The 23,701-nt window shown below is 44.9% G+C and overlaps 1 long non-coding RNA gene across 1 annotated transcript in view; it reads left to right on the top strand.

The window, feature by feature from the left end:
* Window positions 1–17,590: 17,590 nt before the first annotated feature.
* LOC134943757 (uncharacterized) overlaps window positions 17,591–23,701 on the top strand; it is a 74,316-nt gene continuing 68,205 nt past the window's right edge. Inside the window, exon 1 of the long non-coding RNA XR_010181727.1 lies at window positions 17,591–17,694. This is a non-coding gene — a long non-coding RNA (uncharacterized LOC134943757). The remainder of the gene's footprint in view (window positions 17,695–23,701) is intronic.

Genomic DNA, 23,701 nt, shown 5'->3' with positions numbered 1-23,701 from the left:
GGTGTTTAGAACAAGGGAGATGTTGCGTAGTGAGTCCAGAGCACCAGAACGTGACGCTGAAATAAGGTGTGGTGTGGAAATAGCCCCTAGCACCCTACCTCCATTGTTTCACCCGTGTGGTCAGTTCACGCCTGAGTGACTATGGTTTCTTGGGCCCACGGCAGCCGCGTTTGAAGGGCGGATTAGGTCTGCCCAACTACGATGCCCCCAGGTCTTAGAGTGAGACAAGGCGTGAACCGAGACAGGATAATAACAAGGGGACCTCTAACTAAAGCAAACAGAAGGCTAGGGGCTAAGCAGAACCCTCTCCAAAACACCAGTAACAAAATATAACCAAAGAATACTGCGGCCTAGGCCGACGGACGCGGCAAAGCCGCTACTCACGGAACCGGTACAAATACTGGCAAACGGACAGGAACCCCCAATGTAGCCGACACAGACTCTCAGAACCGGAGGACAGGCAGAATCCCAAACGACAGACCGGTGGACACCAAGAAGCCAGATACTTGACCAGGCACAGACAAAGCCACAGGACTTCTGGACAAGAACGCTTCACAGCAGGACACGGGATCAGACACTGGAACCGACACAGGAACCAACACAGGAACCGACACTGGAACCGACACTGGAACCGACACTGGAAGCAGCTAGACAGACACTGCTAGACAGGAGATCAGTAACTGGCAGGGACTAGCTCAGAACTCAAAAACTCTGGAACTCTGGAAATATCACCAGCGTCTGTGAATTGCACTGAGCCAGAATATAACAGAGAGTCTTAATTAATTATGTCGTGCAGCTGTCCTGCTGCACAACTGAGAGGTGCAATCAACAGACAGGTGAGGCTGAACACATGGGAACAAGCTGCAATCACACAGACTCACCAGCGGCAGCAAACAAGAGTCTTCTCAAACCAGAGCAACGGGAAATCCTGGCCTGCAAGACAACTATAAACATAGAATAGGAATGAACCACTACCTGTGGTTCATAACAGTACCCTCTCCTTAAGGGTGAGCTCCGAACACCCCATGACACCCACGGGGAACATAAACAGAAGTATAACATAAAATACATAACCAAAATGCAAAACAGGAATGAGCCACAGCCGTGGCTCATAACAGGCATATGCTTCGGGCAAGCACTGGGTATTTTGCTGATCTGATGAGCTGGTGCTGGGGTTTCTGCATTAACCTTATGTGGATTATTATGGAGTATGCAAATATCATTATCAGGTAAGCTCCCTTTTAAGTTAAAATAAATGTGTACATGCATTTCTTGGTATTAATTATTAATGGATGGATGGATGGATGGATGGATGGATAGATAGATAGATAGATAGATAGATAGATAGATAGATAGATAGATAGATAGATAGATAGATAGATAGATAGAGAGAGAGAGATAGATAGATAGATAGATAGATAGATAGATAGATAGATAGATAGATAGATAGGAGACTCTTGATTTTTCAGGTAGTCCCCCACACTTCTGGAAGAGTAGGTAGATCTCCCGCATCCCACCCACTACTTAGTGAAACAGGCAGGATTGGGACATAATCATGGGAATCATGTCCTAAATTGTGTCATTTTAGCCCTTACTCACTGATCCGTGAATTATCACGTGATGGGGGCAGGGCCTAATGTTGTCAAAGTCTGGCCCCACCCTCCCAAGGGCCCAACAGCATCTCCTCTTAAGGTGGGTACACACTGATAGATAAATCTGCTGATCAATTGATCGACAGATATATCTATGGACGGATCGGGCAGTGTGTTGAGCATACCGACCGCCCGTACACACACAGCAACGCGCCATTATTTCGGTAGATATATTGGCCGTCGGCTGTGCTGCGGGGCCGACGCGATATGTCTGTGAAAGACGGAGTTCACAGACATATTTCCCGTACACACTGGCCAACGGACCCGCGATATATCGGCCGTTCAAGAGAATGGCCGATATATCGGCCAGTGTGTACCCACCTTTAGGACTTCTCTCAGATGGAAGACAGCAAAAGCTGACAGGTGTGGGGTGCACTAAATAATTTCTCTCCTAGGGCTCCATAAGATCTCATCCACCTCTGCACCTGTCAAAGTGATACGTCCATTTTTACTATTTCCGCCCTACTACCAGAGGGGCAACTGAATAAAGCTGCCGTGGCTATATTATTTTCGTATATGCCAGTGATAATTGAGTTGTTAATTGCCTTGTTGAAAAAAATATATAGTTATTACTGAGATTGGGGGACTAATAATAAATAGGCCCCCAGGTTACCAACAGATGTTAATCTACTTTGTTTCATGTTTTCTTCATCTGCTGTTTTCAGTGACTTTCTAAATAAATAATCAAAACAAACTTTTTTTTAATCTCTTACGCCCCATACACACTGGGTGACTTCAGCCCCGTACACTACTAGCGCTATATCGCTGAACGCTGTATCGTATAGTGCATACACACTGAACAATATCACTGACCGATATCGTTCAGTGATGTCATACTCCCCGAACATGTAGCTCAACGATAAGTATAATTGTTATATAGTCGCATTGTCACGTCTGCAGTGTGAAGAGCAGCAAGTGGATGCCCAGCTCCAACCTAAATTGATTCAAATGTGTATAGGCTTTATATTAGTCTTTATACATTTATTTTTATGCAATTTATATATAAAATGTATATATAAAATGTACATATAAACCACATGTATATAAATGTACAGTAGATAGACTAATATAAAGCCTACAGTATATACACTTTTTAATCAATTTAGAAACTTTTGGGAGGCTGGAGCATGGCATGCACTTGCTGTTCGTCACACTGTAGGGACTGATGGGAAAATTTCCCCTCGTTCCTGCATTTTTTGCCAGATTTATGGATTTTTTTGATACAAGGCTATTCTGAAATGGCGATATATAAAGTAAAATTTATATACATTTATATTTATGCAATTTATATATAAAATGTATATGTAAAATGTACATATAAACCACATATATATAAATGTACAGTAGATAGACTAATATAAAGCCTACAGTATATACACTTTTTAATCAATTTAGAAACTTTTGGGAGGCTGGAGCATGGCATGCACTTGCTGTTCGTCACACTGTAGGGACTGATGGGAAAATTTCCCCTCGTTCCTGCATTTTTTGCCAGATTTATGGATTTTTTTGATACAAGGCTATTCTGAAATGGCGATATATAAAGTAAAATTTTATCAGGAAGTTTAACATTTTGATACTAGCTGAATAGCATAAAACGTTAACCACAATAGAGATGAATAGAGTGATCCCTATCATGAAAATAAACGTCCAGAATACAGCTCTTAAATATAAAACTCACTCAAGTTCTTTTTAATGTTTTAAAACATGAATAACATACCCTTCTTGTATGTGATTCATTTACTACTTTTATTGTTTTTAATAAGTAAACTATATGCTGTAAATAACTCACAAATTTGACACGCCTAAGACAGCAGAATGGCTGCCATTTTGTTTATGGACAAAATTATGTCACATGACCCCAGAGACACTACCTTTAGTTGCCTCGTAGTAACAGTACAATAATTCCTCAGTGAAAGTTTTCATTATAGATGACTTTAATGATTAAGGGGTCAATGCTAAGAAATGACAAAAAAAAAAGAATATACAGGATAAATTGATTTTTTTTGTACTTTCAAAATTGTGACCATATTTTCAAGAAGCGCGTGTTCGATATTTATGAGAGTTAGGAGGGCTCTGTGCACTAGTTAGGCCTCGGAGAGTAAATTTATGTATTTATTTTGGCTCCTCTTGTCTATAAGATATCATTTTCCATTTTTTCTTCTCCCCTGCCGTTCTCCCGTGTTACTCTTTTGCTGCAATTGCATTTTCTGCCTCAGGCCACACTGTGGATGAAATGTTACATGTTCGGTAAACACTTTGCAAATGAATAAATAGAGACATAAATGAGAAAAATATTCACAGGCTGGGACTGGAGTATTAATCAGTTTTGCGAAAAGTTTTAAAAATAAACCTGATTTTGGAATTTATTTTTTACAGGAATTTTTCCCACTGCAGTAAGATTATTATGGTCAGAGATCTATGTATATGGAGGCGGCGCATACACATTAAGAATGGATTCATTCCTGATGTATTATACTAAGTCGCAAATGGGGGGGGGGAAAGCTTAAACCTCTCGTATTGTATCTCGTGTGTATTGAAGACCTGGAATTTGTAGCTCTGATAGTATAATAGCAAATGCCCCAATCTAAAGCCGCTGTTATTGCTCCCTTCATATGATCTGGAGTAATTTCCATAGCTGATGTTTTCCACTTATGATTTTCAACCACAGCTTTCATAGAAAAACGGATCTTAGAATTGACTCTTAAAACCGGATTTGCAAACTTAATATTTCCACAGAAGACACAATACCACTTTAAATGCAGCTGTCATTACAGGGCTGCTTTGAACTGTTCCTTTTGAAAATAGAACTGCTCTTTCTAGGAGTGTTATGAGAGACTACTAAGGATGGGAAGGGGATGTATGGACACATAACAGGGACAAAGATAAGCATTCTAAAACCTGTGACAATTCAGCATTGCTGTCTGTGCTAAGTTTCATAGCTTGTGTCTCTCATGAATCCATTTACAGTGTAACCATTGGCTACAGACAGTGGAGGCAGCCATTTTGTGGACTGAACCAATATTCACGAGAATGCACCTTATCAATTCACTTGGAACTGCTGGCGTCATTGAGGCATGTATTCCATACTCTACAACTATACAGATTTAGCCGGTACAGTCCCATTTTTATAATGGTTTGTACAGGACAACGGGATGTACCATTTTGTATCGGGTGGGTACAGTTTTCCTGATTTCTATAGTGGGACAAGACACGCCTCCCCTAGCTGACACGACCCTGGATGGCAAAAACAAACCTCTTCAGGTGTTTCAAGTGTAGCCTTTTTTTAGCTGTGAAATGTTGGAGGGTGTGGTATTCCAACTTAGGTTACAAAATGGATGCCTTCAAATGAGGTTGCCAGATGCATAGTGCAAAATACCTTATCTTTACACCTATCTATGCCTAGCAAAAATGTAGGGAATCAGACTACTGGTATTTCGATGGACATCAGGTTTTGGCATAATTGCAAACTTCAATACTATTAACACACTATGTGACTCACAAGCTTTGAGTGGCAAAATACCTAATTAACATAGTTTTCAGTAATAACAATAGATTTCTTAGTAACAACAGCATAACTGGTTATTTATATGCAAAATCAATTATGGAAACTAATCAAGACATTCACTAAACACATTAATTCCTTCTTGGGGAAAGCACTCGCCAAACTCTTGTTTTGTTTTTTTTTGTTGTTTTTTTTTTAAAGGCTGTAGAGTACGGTGTGTGTTTATTTTATTTTATATGGCTATGTATTTTTTTTCTTTAAATTGTTCATACCGTTTTATTGGCATATTAGCTATTGACTCTGAATGAAAAGGCTCTTTATTCAATGTCAGCACATACATAAGAGGGAATGTTTCTACCTGCATGATGCCCTGGAGCTTTGGGTGACCAAATCCATCTGGAAGGGGAGGTAAGCAGAGCTGTCTTAACAGCAGTGTAGACCCCTGGGCACAGCAATGCACTGGGGCCACTACCTGTCCTCCAACGGTAGGAGTGGGGGGTGCGATTTGATGTCCCGCGGGCGTTAGGGGTTGTTCTATCTTCCGCTCAGCATGTAGGAACTGGAGCAGTAATTTCTGCTAATTACTCCTTTACTGCACAGATGGTGGAAGATGGGGCCGGAAGGAGGATCATAAACTGTAGAAGGGGGCATTAGGCTGAATGAAGGGGCATGATTCCCAGGGTGGTAGGGGGTGTTTAATACACAGGGGAGGAGTTGATAGTGGAGTGGGCTTAATATTCATCATTTTCCCGTGGGAGGGCAGCTTGCTTGACTGCAGATATTTCCAGATCCTAGAAATATATTTCACAGCTTTCAATGTGACGAAAAACTAGTTAGTCCCACTTTTCAGGACGTACTGGGGACTTGGGAATCAGAATCTAAGAGCCAGAGCAATCCATCTATGAAAATATAAAACTGCATACCAGGCGTGTGGATCTGGAGCAGGGACCAGCTGCTGGAAGGCTGATATCTCTGGTTCTGCACATAGTAGAGACAAGCTGCCAGTGTCCACCGAAAGGAGAGTGACAGCTTTTGGAGTATACCCTCAGAAAAGTTAGACACAACCCTATATATTTGGCTGACGAGCAATTATCAGGCTCGGATGGGGACCACTGCTTAAAGTTGGATATCTCTGGTTTCCCAGGGCCGATTTTCAAAAATCTGGTACCCCTGCCATATCAGCCTAATGCCCTTAAACTCCTGGGGCCATGGGGCAATTATCCATTGAGCCCATATGAAAAGACGGCCCCGGAGGTAAGCATTGCCCAGGATGTTGCAGGCTCTTGTGGGGGTATTCACCCTAAACAAAACAGAGTTAACCTCCAAAAACAGTTCACAAATTTATATATAAGCAGGTACCAGCAGCAACTTCATCACTGGAATTTCATTACATTTGTAAACATGGAGAATACTGAAGTAAAAAGGGCTTGAGGAGGCACTTGGTCCACATTTGCAAAATTCACTCTTACTTTACATTCATAAATGCCATCTATATTTATACACCCCAACTACAGTATCTTAGATAGTAATATTAAATGATATATCAACTGATGACAGCTTTTGCTCCAAATTCATATGAACGAACTTTAAACTGAAACACTAATAAATATAAATAACAACATGAGACATAAGTGGTGAGAAATTGGCTTTATTATTTAAATAAAAAATAGTATGGTGTGGAAGAAGGAATGGGCAGTTGATCAGTGCAGCCACTTAATGCAAATTTACTTCAAACAACATCTGCATGGGTCAATAGCCCTATCAACAGCAGCAGAGAAGTGAGTTCTCTCTGACTCCCATACCAATGATGCACACAAAACCCACCTGGCCATGTAGAGCTGCTGATCCCAGTAGGGTGAAATCAGCCTACCCAGTGTAATGAAGGGGAGCATACCTCACCAGTGCACCAAGATGGCTGCTGGACTGCTATTCATTCCTGCCAACTACAACAAAGCCGTCAAACTGACAAAGAGGGAGGGAGGGAAATTCAAACAATAACAAAATGGAAACCACAAAGTAATGATATATTAAAAACAACAGACTGCCATGCTTATTTCATTGTTCTGTTATTTCTCTCTTTTTAATAACTGTATTAATACTATATTTTTATTATATGTGACAGTGTGAGGCAGATTTACTAAGCCTTGGAGAGTGATACAGTGGAGAGAGATTAAATACCAGCCAATCAGCTCCTAACTGACATTTGTCATATACACCCTGTAACATGTGTAACACCCCGGGGTTGGTAGACATGTCTAAGTGGTTGAGAGAGAAATCACAGGTGTTGGGTGGCTATGTGACAGACCTTTCCCTTGAAATGTTCTTCCCAGTACCTTGTTTTGTAGTACCTTGCTCAGAGAAGTAGGATAGATTCATACGAAACAGGAGTGAGTCAGCAATTCCAACAGGATGTCTTTTTATTGAGCCGCAATTAACTCTGGATTGAGGATGATAATTGATTAATTGTCAAAAATAGTAGATAATCACAAGATGGACAGAGCAATAAAAGAATATAAGGAGATTACAATTTACTACAGTTCACATCACATTGGATCATTCCAATATGCAAAAGAGAATCTGTTAAATCACGGATATTGGCATATTACAATCACAAGCAATAATGTAGTGATGAGAAGAGTAATGCAAAACACACTTTTACAATAACAGCTGCTAAATTTCTAGCTTTCCCTAACCAAATTGTTATAATCTTCACTGGCAAATAACGTTGGAGCTCTCTTTAAATCCTAGGGTGCCACAGTGTTGTAATTGGGGAATGGCACACATGAATACAAGTAATCCTGGGTTTCAATAATGTCACTGTATCTCAGTTTTATGCAAAAAGGAAGTAGCTAGTAAAGAATTGTAGTGTCTCCTGACAAATGCAGTTTTTTTTATAGTAGTAATGGTTCCTTGGGCAAATAAACTCAGTCTCTGTCTCTAGATAAAGTACTTGCATAAATGACTTGAAGCCTAATTCAATATGGAACGCATCAGCAAAGCATTCGCATACTGAAGCCCTTGTGCACTGTAAACAGTCACAGGAGCTGTACTGCGCTTGTGCTGCGCAGGAGCTGTACTGCGCGTGTGCTACTTTCACAGCTAGGCTGCGGAGGCAGGGGGCAACCCTAAACATGCTAGTGCTTTGCTCACATTTTTGCAGGGGCAGGACCCAGCATGCGAGGCAGGCTTGCCTTGTGTTGGGCGGCCCCCCCGCATGTTAGTGGAAAGAGTTGTAGTTTTGCAAATTTTTGCAAAACTACACTGCACAGTGTGTAACTAATTGGATGCTTAGGCTTGGTAATTGGTTTGCCTGTGGATCGTGACAATAGCAGTCTCTGTGTACTCACTCAGAACTCTTTAGTAGAGGTGTTCACTAGCTGGACCTGTTTCAGTGGTTTCTCACTGCACAAGTGCCCGTGGCATCCGCGCATTTCACTAGGCATGGTGGTGTCTGGTCTCCGGCTGTGACTTCTCACACTCACTCACCTGGCTCTCTGCTTCCCGGTAGCACCCCACTGCTTCTGCTCTGCAGCGCTGCTCTCACCACCCAGCGTGACCATGCAGTTGGCATCTGGTACTCAGCTCCCACTCCTCACTCAGCATATTCAGCACCTCCAATTACTTGCATCAGACTCCTCCTTCTTCTTCCTTTGCTTGCAAACCACCTTGTCCAATACTCAATGAGTATCTGGACCATGTGATCAGACTCGGTTCATCCTTAACCCCTGCTGCACCATCACTCCACCTTCACTGCTACAGACACTGTAAGTAAATTTTTAAAGGAGCACACACACCACTTTCCAGAGTGCCACACATAACCGCAGTTAGTAGCTGATTGGCTGGTAATTTTCACATTCTCTGCTTTATCACTCTCCAAGACTGCAGCCTCCCCCCCCCCCCCAAGGTAAAATGTGCCACCCAGCTCTCCCAGTGCTTGAGACTGCATTGGCTTCACTGTGACTGGCAAGGACTTCCTATTAGAAGTCCTACCTGCCAGTCACAGACACTGCAGGAAGTCCCATTGGGAGGCATTTCCTCCATCCAGGACTGTCAGATTGGACTGTGATAGGCGGAGTGCTGGATTCCTGTAGAATGCCAGCTCCCTGCCTCATCAGCCCTAGCCGGCTTCTATGCATCCGATGCAGTCCATAGTAGCTGCGATTTTGTGCATGCTCAGCACCATTGCCGCTAATGCACATGCTCCGGGTCCCGGCATCTGTGAACTGTACATAGTACAGGTACCGGGACCGAGGCAGTAGGGACAAGGCAGCAGAGACCTGGGAGCATAGCCAGTGGCAGCCCTCCTCCTTCCGCCAAGGTTAGAGCCGCTGCTGCTTACTACTAATATTCATGATCTGTGGATTGAGGTAATTTGCTCCAGTCAGCAGTATCCAATCCCTGCCCACTACCCTGGCCCCCAGTGTTTGCCTTTCGACAGTCAAAATTAGGGGCATGGCCTCATGGGTAGGGGCGTGACCTCGCAGAAAGTGCAAAGATTGTGGGCCATGCCCCGTAGGACAGTTGGTTGCTGTTGCAGTCGGACCCAGGCTGGTGAGTGACAACCGAGACACATACACACACTCTCTCTCTCACATACACACACTCACTCTCTCTCACACACACACTCGCTTTCTCTCAAACACACACGCACACTCTCTCTCTCGGGGCTCTACCTGGCATAACGTGTATAAGGGGCTCTACCTGGCATAACATGTATAAGGAACTACACCTGGTGCAATGTGTATAAGAGGATCTACCTGGTGCAATGTGTATAAGATGCTCTATCTGACTCAATGTGTATAAGGGGCTCAACCTGGTACAAAGTGTGTAAGAGACTCTACCTGGTGCAAAGTGTATAAGAGTCTGTAACTGGCACAACATGTATAAGGGGCTACACCTGGTGCAATATGTATAAGAGGCTCTATCTGGTGTAATGTGTATAAGAGGCTCTTTCTGGCTTAACGTGTATAAGGGGCTCTACCTGGTGTAAGTGTATAAGATACTCTACCTAGTGCAAAGTGTATAAAAGTCTCTACCTGGCATAACGTGTATAAGGGGCTCTACCTGGCATAACATGTATAAGGGGCTACACCTGGTGCAATATGTATAAGAGGCTCTACCTGGTGCAATGTGTATAAGAGTTTCTATCTGGCTCAACTTGTATAAGGGGCTCTACCTCGTGCAAAGTGTATAAGAGGCTCTACCTGACACAACGTGTATAAGGGACTACCTAACACAAACTGTATAAGAGCCTCTACCTGGTGCAAAGTGTATAAGAGTCTCTAGCTTGCTCAACGTGTATAAGGGGCTCTACCTGGTGCAATATTTATAAGATGCTCTAGCTGGCGCAATGTGTATAAGAGTCTCCACCTGGCGCATTGTGTATAAGGGGATCTACCTGGTGCAATGTGTATAAGGGGCTCTACCTGGCACATTCTCTATAAGGGGCTCTACCTTGTGCAGTGTGTATGAGGGGCTCTACCTGGCTCAACGTGTGCAAGGGGCTATACCTAGCATAATGGGCCTAATTCTGAGTTGATCGCAGCAGCAACTTTGTTAGCAATTGGGCAAAACCATGTGCACTGCAGGAGGGGCAGATATAACATGTGCAGAGAGAGTTAAATTTGGGTGGGGTGTATTCAAACTGAAATCTAAATTGCAGTGTAAAAATAAAGCAGCCAGTATTTACCCTGCACAGGAACAAAATAACCCACCCAAATCTAACTCTCTCTGCAAATGTTACATCTGCCCCCCCTCCAGTGCACATGGTTTTGCCCAATTGCTAACAAACTTGCTGCTGCGATCAACTCAGAATTGCCCCCAATGTGTATAGGGGCTCTGCTCTGTTGTAGTGTAATGTGTGTAAGGGGCTCTAACATTGCATAATTTTATAGGGGGTACTACTGTGCAATATATTGTGACTGACGGACACTACTGTGTGGTGTAATGAGACTGACAGACACTACCGTGCGGTGTAATGTGAATTAGTACTATTCTGTGGATACTCCCAAGTTGCCCTGGGTGCCACAAGGTCTAGAACCGGCACTGCTCGCTACCACAGTCAGGATGACTAGTAGGAGAGGTGAAACACTGAAAGAGAAACCTCAAATACAGTAAGTACAAGAGACCAATCTATTTTCACGCAATGAAATGCACTTACTAAACTGTAGCAAAAACAGTTCTTGTTTCACTTTCCTTTACCCATTATTTCAGACATAAGCATATCTATAATGGATATGGATGCATGGATCACAGGGTCCAGAAGGGCCCACACCGCACACCATGCACCCATAAACTATACTTTCCTCTCCACCAAGCTCGCATGAAAATTAGAGATGAGCGCCTGAAATTTTTCGGGTTTTGTGTTTTGGTTTTGGGTTCGGTTCCGCGGCCGTGTTTTGGGTTCGAACGCGTTTTGGCAAAACCTCACCGAATTATTTTTGTCGGATTCGGGTGTGTTTTGGATTCGGGTGTTTTTTTCCAAAAACACTAAAAAACAGCTTAAATCATAGAATTTGGGGGTCATTTTGATCCCAAAGTATTATTAACCTCAAAAACCATAATTTACACTCATTTTCAGTCTATTCTGAATACCTCACACCTCACAATATTATTTTTAGTCCTAAAATTTGCACCGAGGTCGCTGTGTGAGTAAGATAAGCGACCCTAGTGGCCGACACAAACACCGGGCCCATCTAGGAGTGGCACTGCAGTGTCACGCAGGATGTCCCTTCCAAAAAACCCTCCCCAAACAGCACATGACGCAAAGAAAAAAAGAGGCGCAATGAGGTAGCTGTGTGAGTAAGATTAGCGACCCTAGTGGCCGACACAAACACCGGGCCCATCTAGGAGTGGCACTGCAGTGTCACGTAGGATGTCCCTTCCAAAAAACCCTCCCCAAACAGCACATGACGCAAAGAAAAAAAGAGGCGCAATGAGGTAGCTGTGTGAGTAAGATTAGCGACCGTAGTGGCCGACACAAACACCGGGCCCATTTAGGAGTGGCACTGCAGTGTCACGTAGGATGTCCCTTCCAAAAAACCCTCCCCAAACAGCACATGACGCAAAGAAAAAGAGATAGTATACTCGTAACTAGTATGTATGTATAAAGAAAGAAAAAAAAACCACGGTTAGGTGGTATATACAATTATGGACGGGCTGCCGAGTGCCGACACAGAGGTAGCCACAGCCGTGAACTACCGCACTGTACTGTGTCTGCTGCTAATATATAGACTGGTTGATAAAGAGATAGTATACTCGTAACTAGTATGTATGTATAAAGAAAGAAAAAAAAACCACGGTTAGGTGGTATATACAATTATGGACGGGCTGCCGAGTGCCGACACAGAGGTAGCCACAGCCGTGAACTACCGCACTGTACTGTGTCTGCTGCTAATATATAGACTGGTTGATAAAGAGATAGTATACTCGTAACTAGTATGTATGTATAAAGAAAGAAAAAAAAAACACGGTTAGGTCACTGGTATATACAATTATGGACGGGCTGCCGAGTGCCGACACCGAGGTAGCCACAGCCGTGAACTACCGCACTGTACTGTGTCTGCTGCTAATATATAGACTGGTTGATAAAGAGATAGTATACTCGTAACTAGTATGTATGTATAAAGAAAGAAAAAAAAACCACGGTTAGGTCACTGGTATATACAATTATGGACGGGCTGCCGAGTGCCGACACAGAGGTAGCCACAGCCGTGAACTACCGCACTGTACTGTGTCTGCTGCTAATATAGACTGGTTGATAAAGAGATAGTATACTACTAATATTATATACTGGTGGTCAGGTCACTGGTCACTAGTCACACTGGCAGTGGCACTCCTGCAGCAAAAGTGTGCACTGTTTAATTTTAATATAATATTATGTACTCCTGGCTCCTGCTATAACCTATAACTGGCACTGCAGTAGTGCTCCCCAGTCTCCCCCACAATTATAAGCTGTGTGAGCTGAGCAGTCAGACAGATATATAATATATATACTATAGATGATGCAGCACACTGGCCTGAGCCTGAGCAGTGCACACAGATATGGTATGTATGTGACTGAGTCACTGTGTGCTGTGTATCGCTTTTTTCAGGCAGAGAACGGATTATAAATAAAAGTGGTGGTCACTGGTCACTATCAGCAAAACTCTGCACTGTACACTACTGAGTACTCCTAATGCTCCCCAAAATTAGTAAATCAAGTGTCTAAACGGAGAGGACGCCAGCCACGTCCTCTCCCTATCAATCTCAATGCACGTGTGAAAATGGCGGCGACGCGCGGCTCCTTATATAGAATCCGAGTCTCGCGATAGAATCCGAGCCTCGCGAGAATCCGACAGCGTCATGATGACGTTCGGGCGCGCTCGGGTTAACCGAGCAAGGCGGGAAGATCCGAGTCGCTCGGACTCGTGAAAAAAAACATGAAGTTCTGGCGGGTTCGGATTCAGAGAAACCGAACCCGCTCATCTCTAATGAAAATGTGCACTAGGGAAATCATTTGCCCTGAGATTTGGCCATGTGAATAAGACTCTGGCACAGTGCCACAGAGTCTACTCAGCGCATGTGCCAGTGAGAGGGGAAGGGGGAATCCACACAGAGGGGTCAATCCAATTGGCTGCTTTAATATCGCAGCTGTGAATCAGTGCGGCGCAGACACACTTTACGGCGGGCTGAATTCAAACAAAACTGCTCGCCACCCCATAGAGGTCCGAGCAGTTTTGTGCGAATTGGGGCTGATTTGCGGCAGCAAAGGGTGCGAGAATGGCTTTTATATTCAATGTCTCAGAGTAGAGCTCCCAGTTTGGTGAATCCTTTTATGGGCTATGCTATTGGTACAACAATCTTTTCAGCACTATTACATACAAATTGAAATGGTATATTGATGATATAATTGTTATTTGCAGTGGAAACAGGGCCGGTTCTTGGGCTTCTAGCGCCCCGGGCGGCCAATAGGGGTGTTGCTTCATACAGGGGGCGTGGTCAGTTACGCCCTCTGTACAGTAGTAGCGCCACTGAAGTGATGTGCGGTGCGCGATGACGTCATCGCGCACCGCACAGCAAAGGTCCTCTCCACGAAGGGAAACTAGATGCTACGTGTCTAGTTCCCTTCGTGGAGAGGACCTTTGCTGTGCGGTGCGCGATGACGTTATCGCGCACCGCACAGTAAAGGTCCTCTCCACGAAGGGAAACTAGACGCAACTCATCTAGTTCCTTTCACAGCGGAGCACAGCGGCAGCGGGACAGAGCGGGCAGCGGGGGGCACAGCAGCAGTGGATCTTGCCATGGTGCGGCGCCCTCCGGATGGTGCTGGAGCCCTCCGGAAGGCGGCGCCCCGGGCAAAAGTCCTGCTTGCCCGTGGCAAGATCCGCTACTGAGTGGGAATAGTGTGGAATTTTAGACCTTACACATGACTCATCTTAATCTAGAGATGTGTGGTTCGGATCTCCAGAAATCCAGATCCACCCGAATTTTGTGGGTCTGAACTGAACCAAAGCCCAGTCCGGATCTCCCGAGTAAATCCGATCCAAACCGAGTCCCGGTTTGGCTCTTCCTGCTGTTCGGAATTCAGATTTTAAATCCGAATTTTAGGTTTTGGATTGCAAAAAATGTTATCAATTTTTATCAATGAATCTCAAATAATTTTTTTTATGGATTCTTAACCGAACCAAAACTGAATCCAAACCAAAACACTTGAGGGTGATTTTGCTAAAACCAAAACACAATGATAAATTACAACCAAGACACATCTTTATTTTAATCTAGTTTTTATGCATACCTGTCATTGCCCTCAATAGTTTTCTTGGACTAAGAAGATTGTCTCATAACTTTTTGCAACCACATCAGTAGATGCTGATAGTAGATACTTATTTAAATGCACAAAGTTGACATAACAGTTCCTGTGTTTTCTGTATTCTGAAAACTTAATTCCTGAGAGCAAAACGGAACAGCACCATTGACAGTGAATATCAAGAGGATTGACAAAGCTCTTATTTCCAGATTCAATAGGGACCATAAAACAATGGAATACATAATACTGGGAAATATGCAAATATAATAAATGGACTACTATTAACTGGAAAGCCCAATTATATTTATACTAGAACTCAGAGTTTTAAAACCATCATCCCCTGCGGAGGGGGTGAAGGAGGGGTGGGGGGGGGGGTTATGCTGTGGGAGGAATAGAGTTAAACTGCAGGGTAGAGTTGGGCAGTTGGTGTTGGGGGGGGAGTCAGGCTGTGGGAGGTTTAGGAGGTGAGGGAAGGTTAGCCGTCGGGATGGCGCTGTCACTGTCCCACCTATAGTCTGGCAAAACGGTTGATCCGGGACAGGGTGTCGGATTATCGGTGGTGTACTTGTATATGATTTTTTTATACAATATCACAACATTGTATGTTGTAGATAAAGCTTTTATCATGTATTCATGCAGGTTTTTTAAACATTTCACTTATATATCACTTTTTTTTGTTTTTTTCAATATAAAATTGTAAATAAACATCCCGGGTTGACTTATTTAAATTTTCTTTGTATCATGACAGGTGTATTCGCCATCCGTCTGTAGAAGGAGATTTACTGCAAAGTGAGTAACAGAAAGGATTTTATAAAAAGGGTTAATCCTATAGATAGATAGATAGATAGATAGATAGATAGATAGATAGATAGATAGATAGATAGATAGATAACATTTGTTCATTCCATTTTTTTTATACTCTGATATATGTACTTTCGGCCTTGATCTACATTAGATCTCTCTACCAGCGATCCGTCGCTCCATTTGGACTACTAATATTAATGTATATTTTATGTAGATGATCCCAACATTCAGCATAACTGATGACTGCATATAACAAAATGTATATACGCGTCTAAGCGTATTGAGTCAGTGTGATCTAAATAAAGGGTTTAGTGTCTGTCCCACACACAGTCTATCTATCCAAAAGTAAATTAAAAGAACTGGACCCCCCCAAGCCCTGATCGTGAGAACTGTTTATTTAAAAAATTAGCGCCAAGCCCAATTTGCTCTTCATTTAACTCATTTAGGAAACTGACATCAATGGAGCTGTTGTTGTTTCTCAGATCTATAGCTATTGAATACGACAGCCACTCAATAATAATGCAATTAGTCCCTAACCAGTGTATTACTTGCTGTTGCCTGTCGCCACCAATCCAGGGAAAATCTTTTGCTTACAGTAAACAAATGGATAAAAAAGCCAAGCATTTGAATTCGTTCATTTTTCCAGTTGCAGAGGTTGAATGTGTGTTTATGTTGCGTTCTTGTTGTCTATCTTTTTTTTGTGCTCAGTGAATTGCATGGCATAACTCGAATTGAAGCAGTACATCTCTTTAAACAATGCCTGCTATATTCCATTTGTAATGGAGTTGGAGGCAGAAAATGTAATTGTGTGTTAAACACAAGGCAGCCATACATGAAGATAAGCAGAGCTGAGTGACTGGATATGGTAATCCTTAGACGGAAACGCAAAATCTGGGGATAGTCCTGTGATGAATGATTTGTACAGATAATACAAAGTAGGGAGCTAAACCCCGCAGTTTATTAATTTGATTTTCTGTGCAATCCTGGGCAGCTCACACGTGAAAAAAGAAAACCAACACATACACCAATAGTCACTTTGTTCAAAAAGTTAATCAGAATTTCATAACCTTCATTAGCCATGCTCTGAACAGATGTTCAGTATCTAAATCCAACCGTCGCTCACTAGCTACTTCTGTCTTATACTAGTGGATTGAATGTTTAGTGTTTGTTTTTCGTTTTGTTCGCCTTTTAGCCTGTAACCATAATCTCACGTGCAAATAGCATTTTATGCAAATAAGAGGAGGAGGAGAGATCCAGCTGTCATTACCTTCATATAAAAAAAAAAAAAAAAAAGATTTCTGGGAGCAGGTCAGACCCAGAAAACCCCCTTTCACACCGCAGCTCCAACCCAGGTTAATCCCAGGTCGGGGACATTTACACTGCACGTGGGTGCAGTAGCGCCAGAAGTCTCAGCAGCATTACGCCATTAGAGATTACTGCACTGCCCCCTCGCATCAAAGGCCCTGGCCCTGGTTCAGTGTCAGCACAGCAGGATAGAGGAAGTTCAGCAGCATCCTGTCACTGCGTGTAGATCTCCACATGCTGTATACGGGAGCTGGGTCAGGTGACCCAGGTTACCTGTTTACACTGCCCCTTAATACAGGTCCTTCCCAGGACCAACCCTGCAAGCTAGCTGGCTTGGATTCCTGGGTCAATGAACATGGATCACCCCTTTACCACTGAGCCGTGACCCAGGTTTACCCAGCAATAACCCGGGTTATAGCAGCAGTGGAAAAGGGTGGGGGGGGGGAGGGGGGCAGTTAAGAGTCTCCATCACGAGCTGCAGCAGAAGTGAATAGATTGCTGGTCATGCCCCCACAGTGACGTAAAACAGAGGCGTGGCTCGCAATAGCGGTAGTCCCATGAAGCCACATCCCCTTTTCCATAGGTCACACCCCCTTTTCTGATGCTCGAGGGAGTCCCGCATCAGAGAGGACATATGTTGAGAGGTATGGTTAACATTCTTTATTCTCTTAATAAGGTTTTTAAGTATTTTCTTTTATTTTAATTTTTTCCATATTTGGAACCATTTTTAACAAAAGAATCTAAAAGCCCAAAACCAGATTTTCAGTTCTACTTATATGGACAAGCCGGCTAATAGACTGACGTACACACATGGGTGTAGCTATAGTTTGTGCAAGGGGTGCCAATGCATAGCTATGATGCCATTTTGCTGTAGTTACGCTCCTGTGTATGCTTGTAACTGTATAGTCTTGCCATGTGAAGCAGTAAATTAACCCTTACCACTCCATGCAAGTACCGCCAGGGCTTCTGTATTTTTAGCTGTCCCTGCAACAATTATATTTCAAGTTTCCATGAGAAGGGATTTTTATTGCTGCGATAAGCAGTGATAAAACATCAGCCTTATCACTGGAGACAACAGGGCCCTTACATTTAACATTAGACAATCTCTAAATCATAGTACAGGTTGAGTCTCCCATATCCAAAATGATTGGGACCTGAGGCATTCTCGATATCGGTGGAATATTTGCATACCATAATGAGATATCTTGAGGATGGCCCCCAAATCTAAACACAGAATCCATTTATGTATCATTTACACTTTATATACACAGCCTGAAGGACATTTTATACAATATCTTTAACTAATTCTGTGCATTGAGAAACGTTTGTGTACATACCCAAAATGTATTTGTTTTTTATACACCTTTTACTATATTTTTAATAGTTATGTGCATTAAACAAAGTTTGTGTGCATTGAACAACCGAAAGCAAATATGTCATTATCTCAGTCGTGTTAAAAAAAAATCTGTATTTCATAATTCAGGATATAGGAGACTCAGGGGTATATGTACTAAGCAGTGATAAAAAGTGGAAAAGTGAGCCAGTGGGGAAATTGCCCATGGCAACCAATCAGCTGATTGGTTGCCATGGGAAACTTCTCCACTTGCTCACGTCTCCACTTTTATCACTGCTTAGTACATCTCCCCCTCACTCAACCTGTATGAAAATTAAGTTGGCCAGTGTTTGTGAGTTATATGCTGAATCAGGTATTATTTTCTTAATATGGTGAAGACAATTATTGTATTTGCAACTTTTTCATTGAAACATATTTTCCACTAGCTTTTAAAACACGGGTAAATACGCAGGGGGCGCGCATTTACCTGTGTTTTTTCCTAGTAGAAAGGGGTCCCCCTGCAAATTCCCGGATCAAGTGATCCGGGAATCCTACTCGGGTAGCTTGCCGGGTTGAACAGGTGTTCAACCCGATGAGCTGTGTAGTATGTATGGGAGCCATGTCGAGGCAACACGGCTCCCGTTCACAGTGAATGGAAGGGCGGCACTGGGAGATCATGTAATCTCCCAGCGCCGCCCCAGGCACGTCAGCAGCAGCATCACCAACCCGGCAATATGCCGGGTTGTATGCGCTGTGGGAAAGGGAGCTGTAGCACGGGTCGCAGCCGCGTCAGGCGACACGGCTGCGACCCGTGCTACAGAGGTGGAAAAGGGGTATTACTATAAAGGAGGCCCTAAGATTTGCAAACAAAACTCCTTTACTAGGGAAGGAACAATGTGGACTAGAGGTAGGGAAGCCAATCCCGGGCCATTTTTTCAATCCCAGGTATCGGGATTGAAAAATGGCCAATCCCGGGATTCCCGGGATTGGCTTTTAGCTAGGTGGCCACCCCCTCACCCCACCCTGCCCCGCCCGCCCCGCACATATAACTCACCATATACTGGGGGCGGTCGGGAGGAGAACATCCTGTGAACGCTGCTGGCGGCTCCCACCAGCAGCTGACAGCGCAGCGTGACCTCTCACGCTGCGCTGGGGACCCGGAAGGAGGAAGCCGGGCAGCGTCTGAGCGTCCTGTGGAAGCTCAACGCTGATCCCTCAATCCCCGGGATTGGAGCTTCCAATCCCAGGATTGATTCCTGGCCATTTTTGGCCCTAAATCCCGGGATCCCGCCGATCCCGATCCCGGGATTGGCCACCATAACTAGAGGTGGGTGGTTCCAATTTATGAAATTATTTCTTCAGCCAAGTTTGCTTTTTGTGTATCCCTGATTTGCACCCTGGAGAGGTGGAATGGCGGAGGGAGGGGGCATGAAAGCAAAGACCAAGTACAGCAAAGGCATGCCAAGGTCATCGTTCTATAGTTAGAGGTGGCCGCAGCCACAGGTATGCCAGTCAGGAAGACCATCTGTGGGGAGTGCTCTACCTCGTGAGGATCTGTGATGCCCATGATGTCCAGATCGGACTTTCCCTCTGTCTATACAAAATGTTTAAAACAAAAAGGAAACCGTGAGACTGAGTATGACTGAGACACAGTGAACCAGAGGCGTTTCTACACAGGAGGGGGCCCGTGTGCACCTCCGGGTGGGCCCCCTCCTCTGAATGGCGCTGTAGACTCCGGCATTGTGCCGGAGTCTACTGCGCATGAGCAGGTCTCTGGTAACATGGCGCCCGCCATGATCCGGAGACCAATTTGGCTACCGCACATGCACGGCGGCCATTATGACGGTGATTTCCACCACGAACGCTGCACTTGCTGCTGGACTTCAGTAAAGTAAGTATTTAAATGCGTGCAATGTGTGCGGCGTGGGCCCCCCTGGATTTAGGGGCCTGTGTACACGATACACATTGCACCCATGATAAAAATGCCAATGTCCCCAGCATGTATGTATCAGAGACATATGTTGCGGTCCTCCTTTTTCAACCACAAAAGCAGCCACTATAGGTTTCTATGGGGGCTGCTTGATTGACGAAGTTGTCAAACTTAGCTTTGACAGCTAATGCCATCTTCAGATGGCATTAGCCGCTGTAGCCTATGGGCTACTCTTCACAGAAATGACCAGGATTCCATAGCAATGGCGCTACACATGTGCAGTCAGCAGATCACGCCTGTGCAGTCAGGGGCGGATCCAGAAAAAAATTACAGTGGGGGCACCATAAGGGGCGTGGCTTCGTTGGAATGGGCGTGGCTTCGTTTGAATGGGCGTGGTATTGCAGGAAAAGACTACCTTATACCCCAGTTTTGCAACCTGCACGCCCAGACGTTGGCCACCACAGGAAAGAAAAATAATCCTGATTCATGCCCCTTACATTATTTGTCATTTTTCCTCCTTATAGTAATGCCCAGTATACATTATGCCACATACTGCAATGGCCCTTAGACATTATGCCACACACAATAATGCACATGACACAGTATGCACACACCGTAATGCCCCCGACACATTATGCCAGACACCGTAATGCCCCCGACACATTATGCCACACACTATAATGCCTGTGACACATTATGACAGGAATTGCAATGCCCGTTATACATTATGCTACACACTGCACTGCCCCTGATACATTATAGCACATACAATGTCTGTGACACATTATGCCACACACTGCAATGACCTTGAGACATTATACCACAATGCCCGTGATATAGTATACCATACACCGTAATGCCTGTGACACATACCGCAATGCCCGTTATACCCTATGCCACACACCGCAATGCCCGTTATATATTATGCCACACTGCAATGACCCTGAGACATTATACCACATACCACAATGCCCGTGATATAGTATACCACACACCGTAATGCCTGACACATTATGACACACACCGCAATGTCCGTGATACATTATGCCACACACTGCAATGACCCTGAGACATTATACCACATATCACAATGCCAGCGATATAGTATACCATACACCGTAATGCCTGTGACACATTATGACACACACCGCAATGTCCGTGATACATTATGCCACACACCGTAATGCCCATTACACATTAAGTCCTACAGTAAGGCTTCTAATTACTTTTCAAATACCTGCTCGTTGTCAGGGGTTTCATGCACTGGGTGTCATGCTCGTTGCCAGGGGTTTCATGCTCTTGGTTCCATGCACGGTGCCAGGGGTTTTCATGCTCAGGGTGTCATGCTCGTTGCCAGGGGTTTCATGCACTGGGTGTCATGCTCGTTGCCAGGGGTTTCATGCACTGGGTGTCATGCTCGTTGCCAGGGGTTTCATGCACTGGGTGTCATGCTCGTTGCTAGGAGGTAGTCCTTGTTGCTAGGGCTGTGCTCCCAGTGCCACATATGTCCCCAGTGCCAGATATTCCCCCACGGTGCCAGGTACTCACATGCCCCCAGTGCCAAATATAGCCCCCCCCCATGTGCCAGGTACACATATACCCCCCCAGTGCCACATATGCCCCCAGTGCCAGATATTCCCCGACAGTGCCACATATGCCCCCAGTGCCAGATATCCCCCCCCAGTGCTATATATGCCCCCAGTGCCACATATGCCCCAGTGCCAGATATTCCCCCTTAGTGCCACATATGCCCCCAGTGCCAGATATTCCCCCCCCCCAGTGCCACATATGCCCCCAGTGCCAGATATTCCCCCCCCCCAGTGCCATATATGCCCCCAGTGCCAGATATTCCCCCCAGTGCCATATATGTCCCCAGTGCCAGATATTCTCCCCCCCCCCCCTCCCTGCCAAATATGCCCCCAGTGCCAGATATTCCCCCCCAGTGCCAGATATGCCCCCTCAGTGCGTCCCCCCCCCGCTTCCTCCGCCGCCGCCGCTGCTCCCCCCACTCCCCTGCTGTTAGGAGGGACACGGAGGGCACAGTGCACGCCTCCCTGTGTCCCTCTTGGGTCTCCGGCGGCCGCGGGTCACTCTAATAAAGGAAGTGCTCACGAACGGCACTTCCTTTATGAGACCCGCGGCCGCCGGAGACCCAGGAGGGACACAGGGAGGCGTGCACTGTGCCCTCCGTGTCCCTCCTAACAGCAGGGGAGGAAACGAGACCGCAGACTGACATGCGGACGCTCGTCCGCATGTCAGTCTGCACTAAATCAGTGGCGCCCCCGCAGCCCCTCGCCCCCAAGCCACCGCGAGGGCTGCGGGCTGCGGCGTGCGCACAAAATAAAATAAAATGTAAAAATGTGTAAAAATACACAAATCAACTAAAAATGACAGGGGGGGCACGTGCCTTGGTGCCCCCCCCCTAAATCCGCCACTGTGTGCAGTAACACTACAGCATCTAGAAAGAGAAGTGATCACAAGGGCGAGCTCCTTTATAAGCCCTTGTCCTTAAATCTGATGAGCAAATCTTAATTTCTTATTGCCATGATAAGTGGAGATAAAAAAGGATAATTATCGGGTCTAGTACTTTTAGCACAAGGTTGGTTTCTTCCTAAAGAGGGTGCCTGATTCTTTAGGGTATTTAAGGCACACTTAGCTACTCTCCCAGTAGTTGCGGGAGACTCACTAACCCTAGTCCCCCGCACCCCCCAGAAGAGTGGGTACACCTTCTGCCTGCTCCTTTGAAAAGCAAGAAAGGTAGGGAGATCATGCCAGGGATGGAGGGGGCGGGGCTAAAATAACACAAATTGTCATCATTTTAATCTGGACCTTACTCGAGGACCCACGATTTGTGGGATGTACCGTGACAGGGGCAGGGCCTAATGACATAATAACCGGCCCCGCCCCCAGGCTCTGGGCTTCTCCCACAAAGGAGTATGAAAATGTTGGCAAGTATGATGTAGGACCTATGTAACTTTGATATTTCCGTACATCTCTGAAGTTTGCAGATCTGCGCATGCACAGGCGCCACACTGCGTATGTGCTGATCTGTTACTGCGATGTCGCTCGCAGTACCCTAAAGCCACTTCATGACTAACATGCTGATGGCATTTGGGACCAGTGGCACAGAGCATTCCAAAAGAGGGCATCGGTCGACCCCATTTTCTGGGTTTCCTGAAGTCAGTGGCTGCGTCCTTGGCCCCAGCAGCGTGATTTCAAATGACACCCATAGTAACCAGAGGGTTTCAGTGATGTCCAATGGTCACACAGCTGATATGATGACTGACAGCATCAGATCAGAGAAATTCACAGTTGCTGTCTTTTTACTTAAGATGCCCACCCGCGGCTTGTGCATATTTTAGCACAGCAGCCATGCTATAGCATACAT

Source organism: Pseudophryne corroboree, chromosome 7 (assembly GCF_028390025.1).
Source record: "Pseudophryne corroboree isolate aPseCor3 chromosome 7, aPseCor3.hap2, whole genome shotgun sequence".
Lineage (NCBI taxonomy): Eukaryota > Metazoa > Chordata > Amphibia > Anura > Myobatrachidae > Pseudophryne > Pseudophryne corroboree.
The sequence above is the reverse complement of the archived record's forward strand: the minus strand, read 5'-3'. Positions and strand labels throughout refer to the sequence as shown.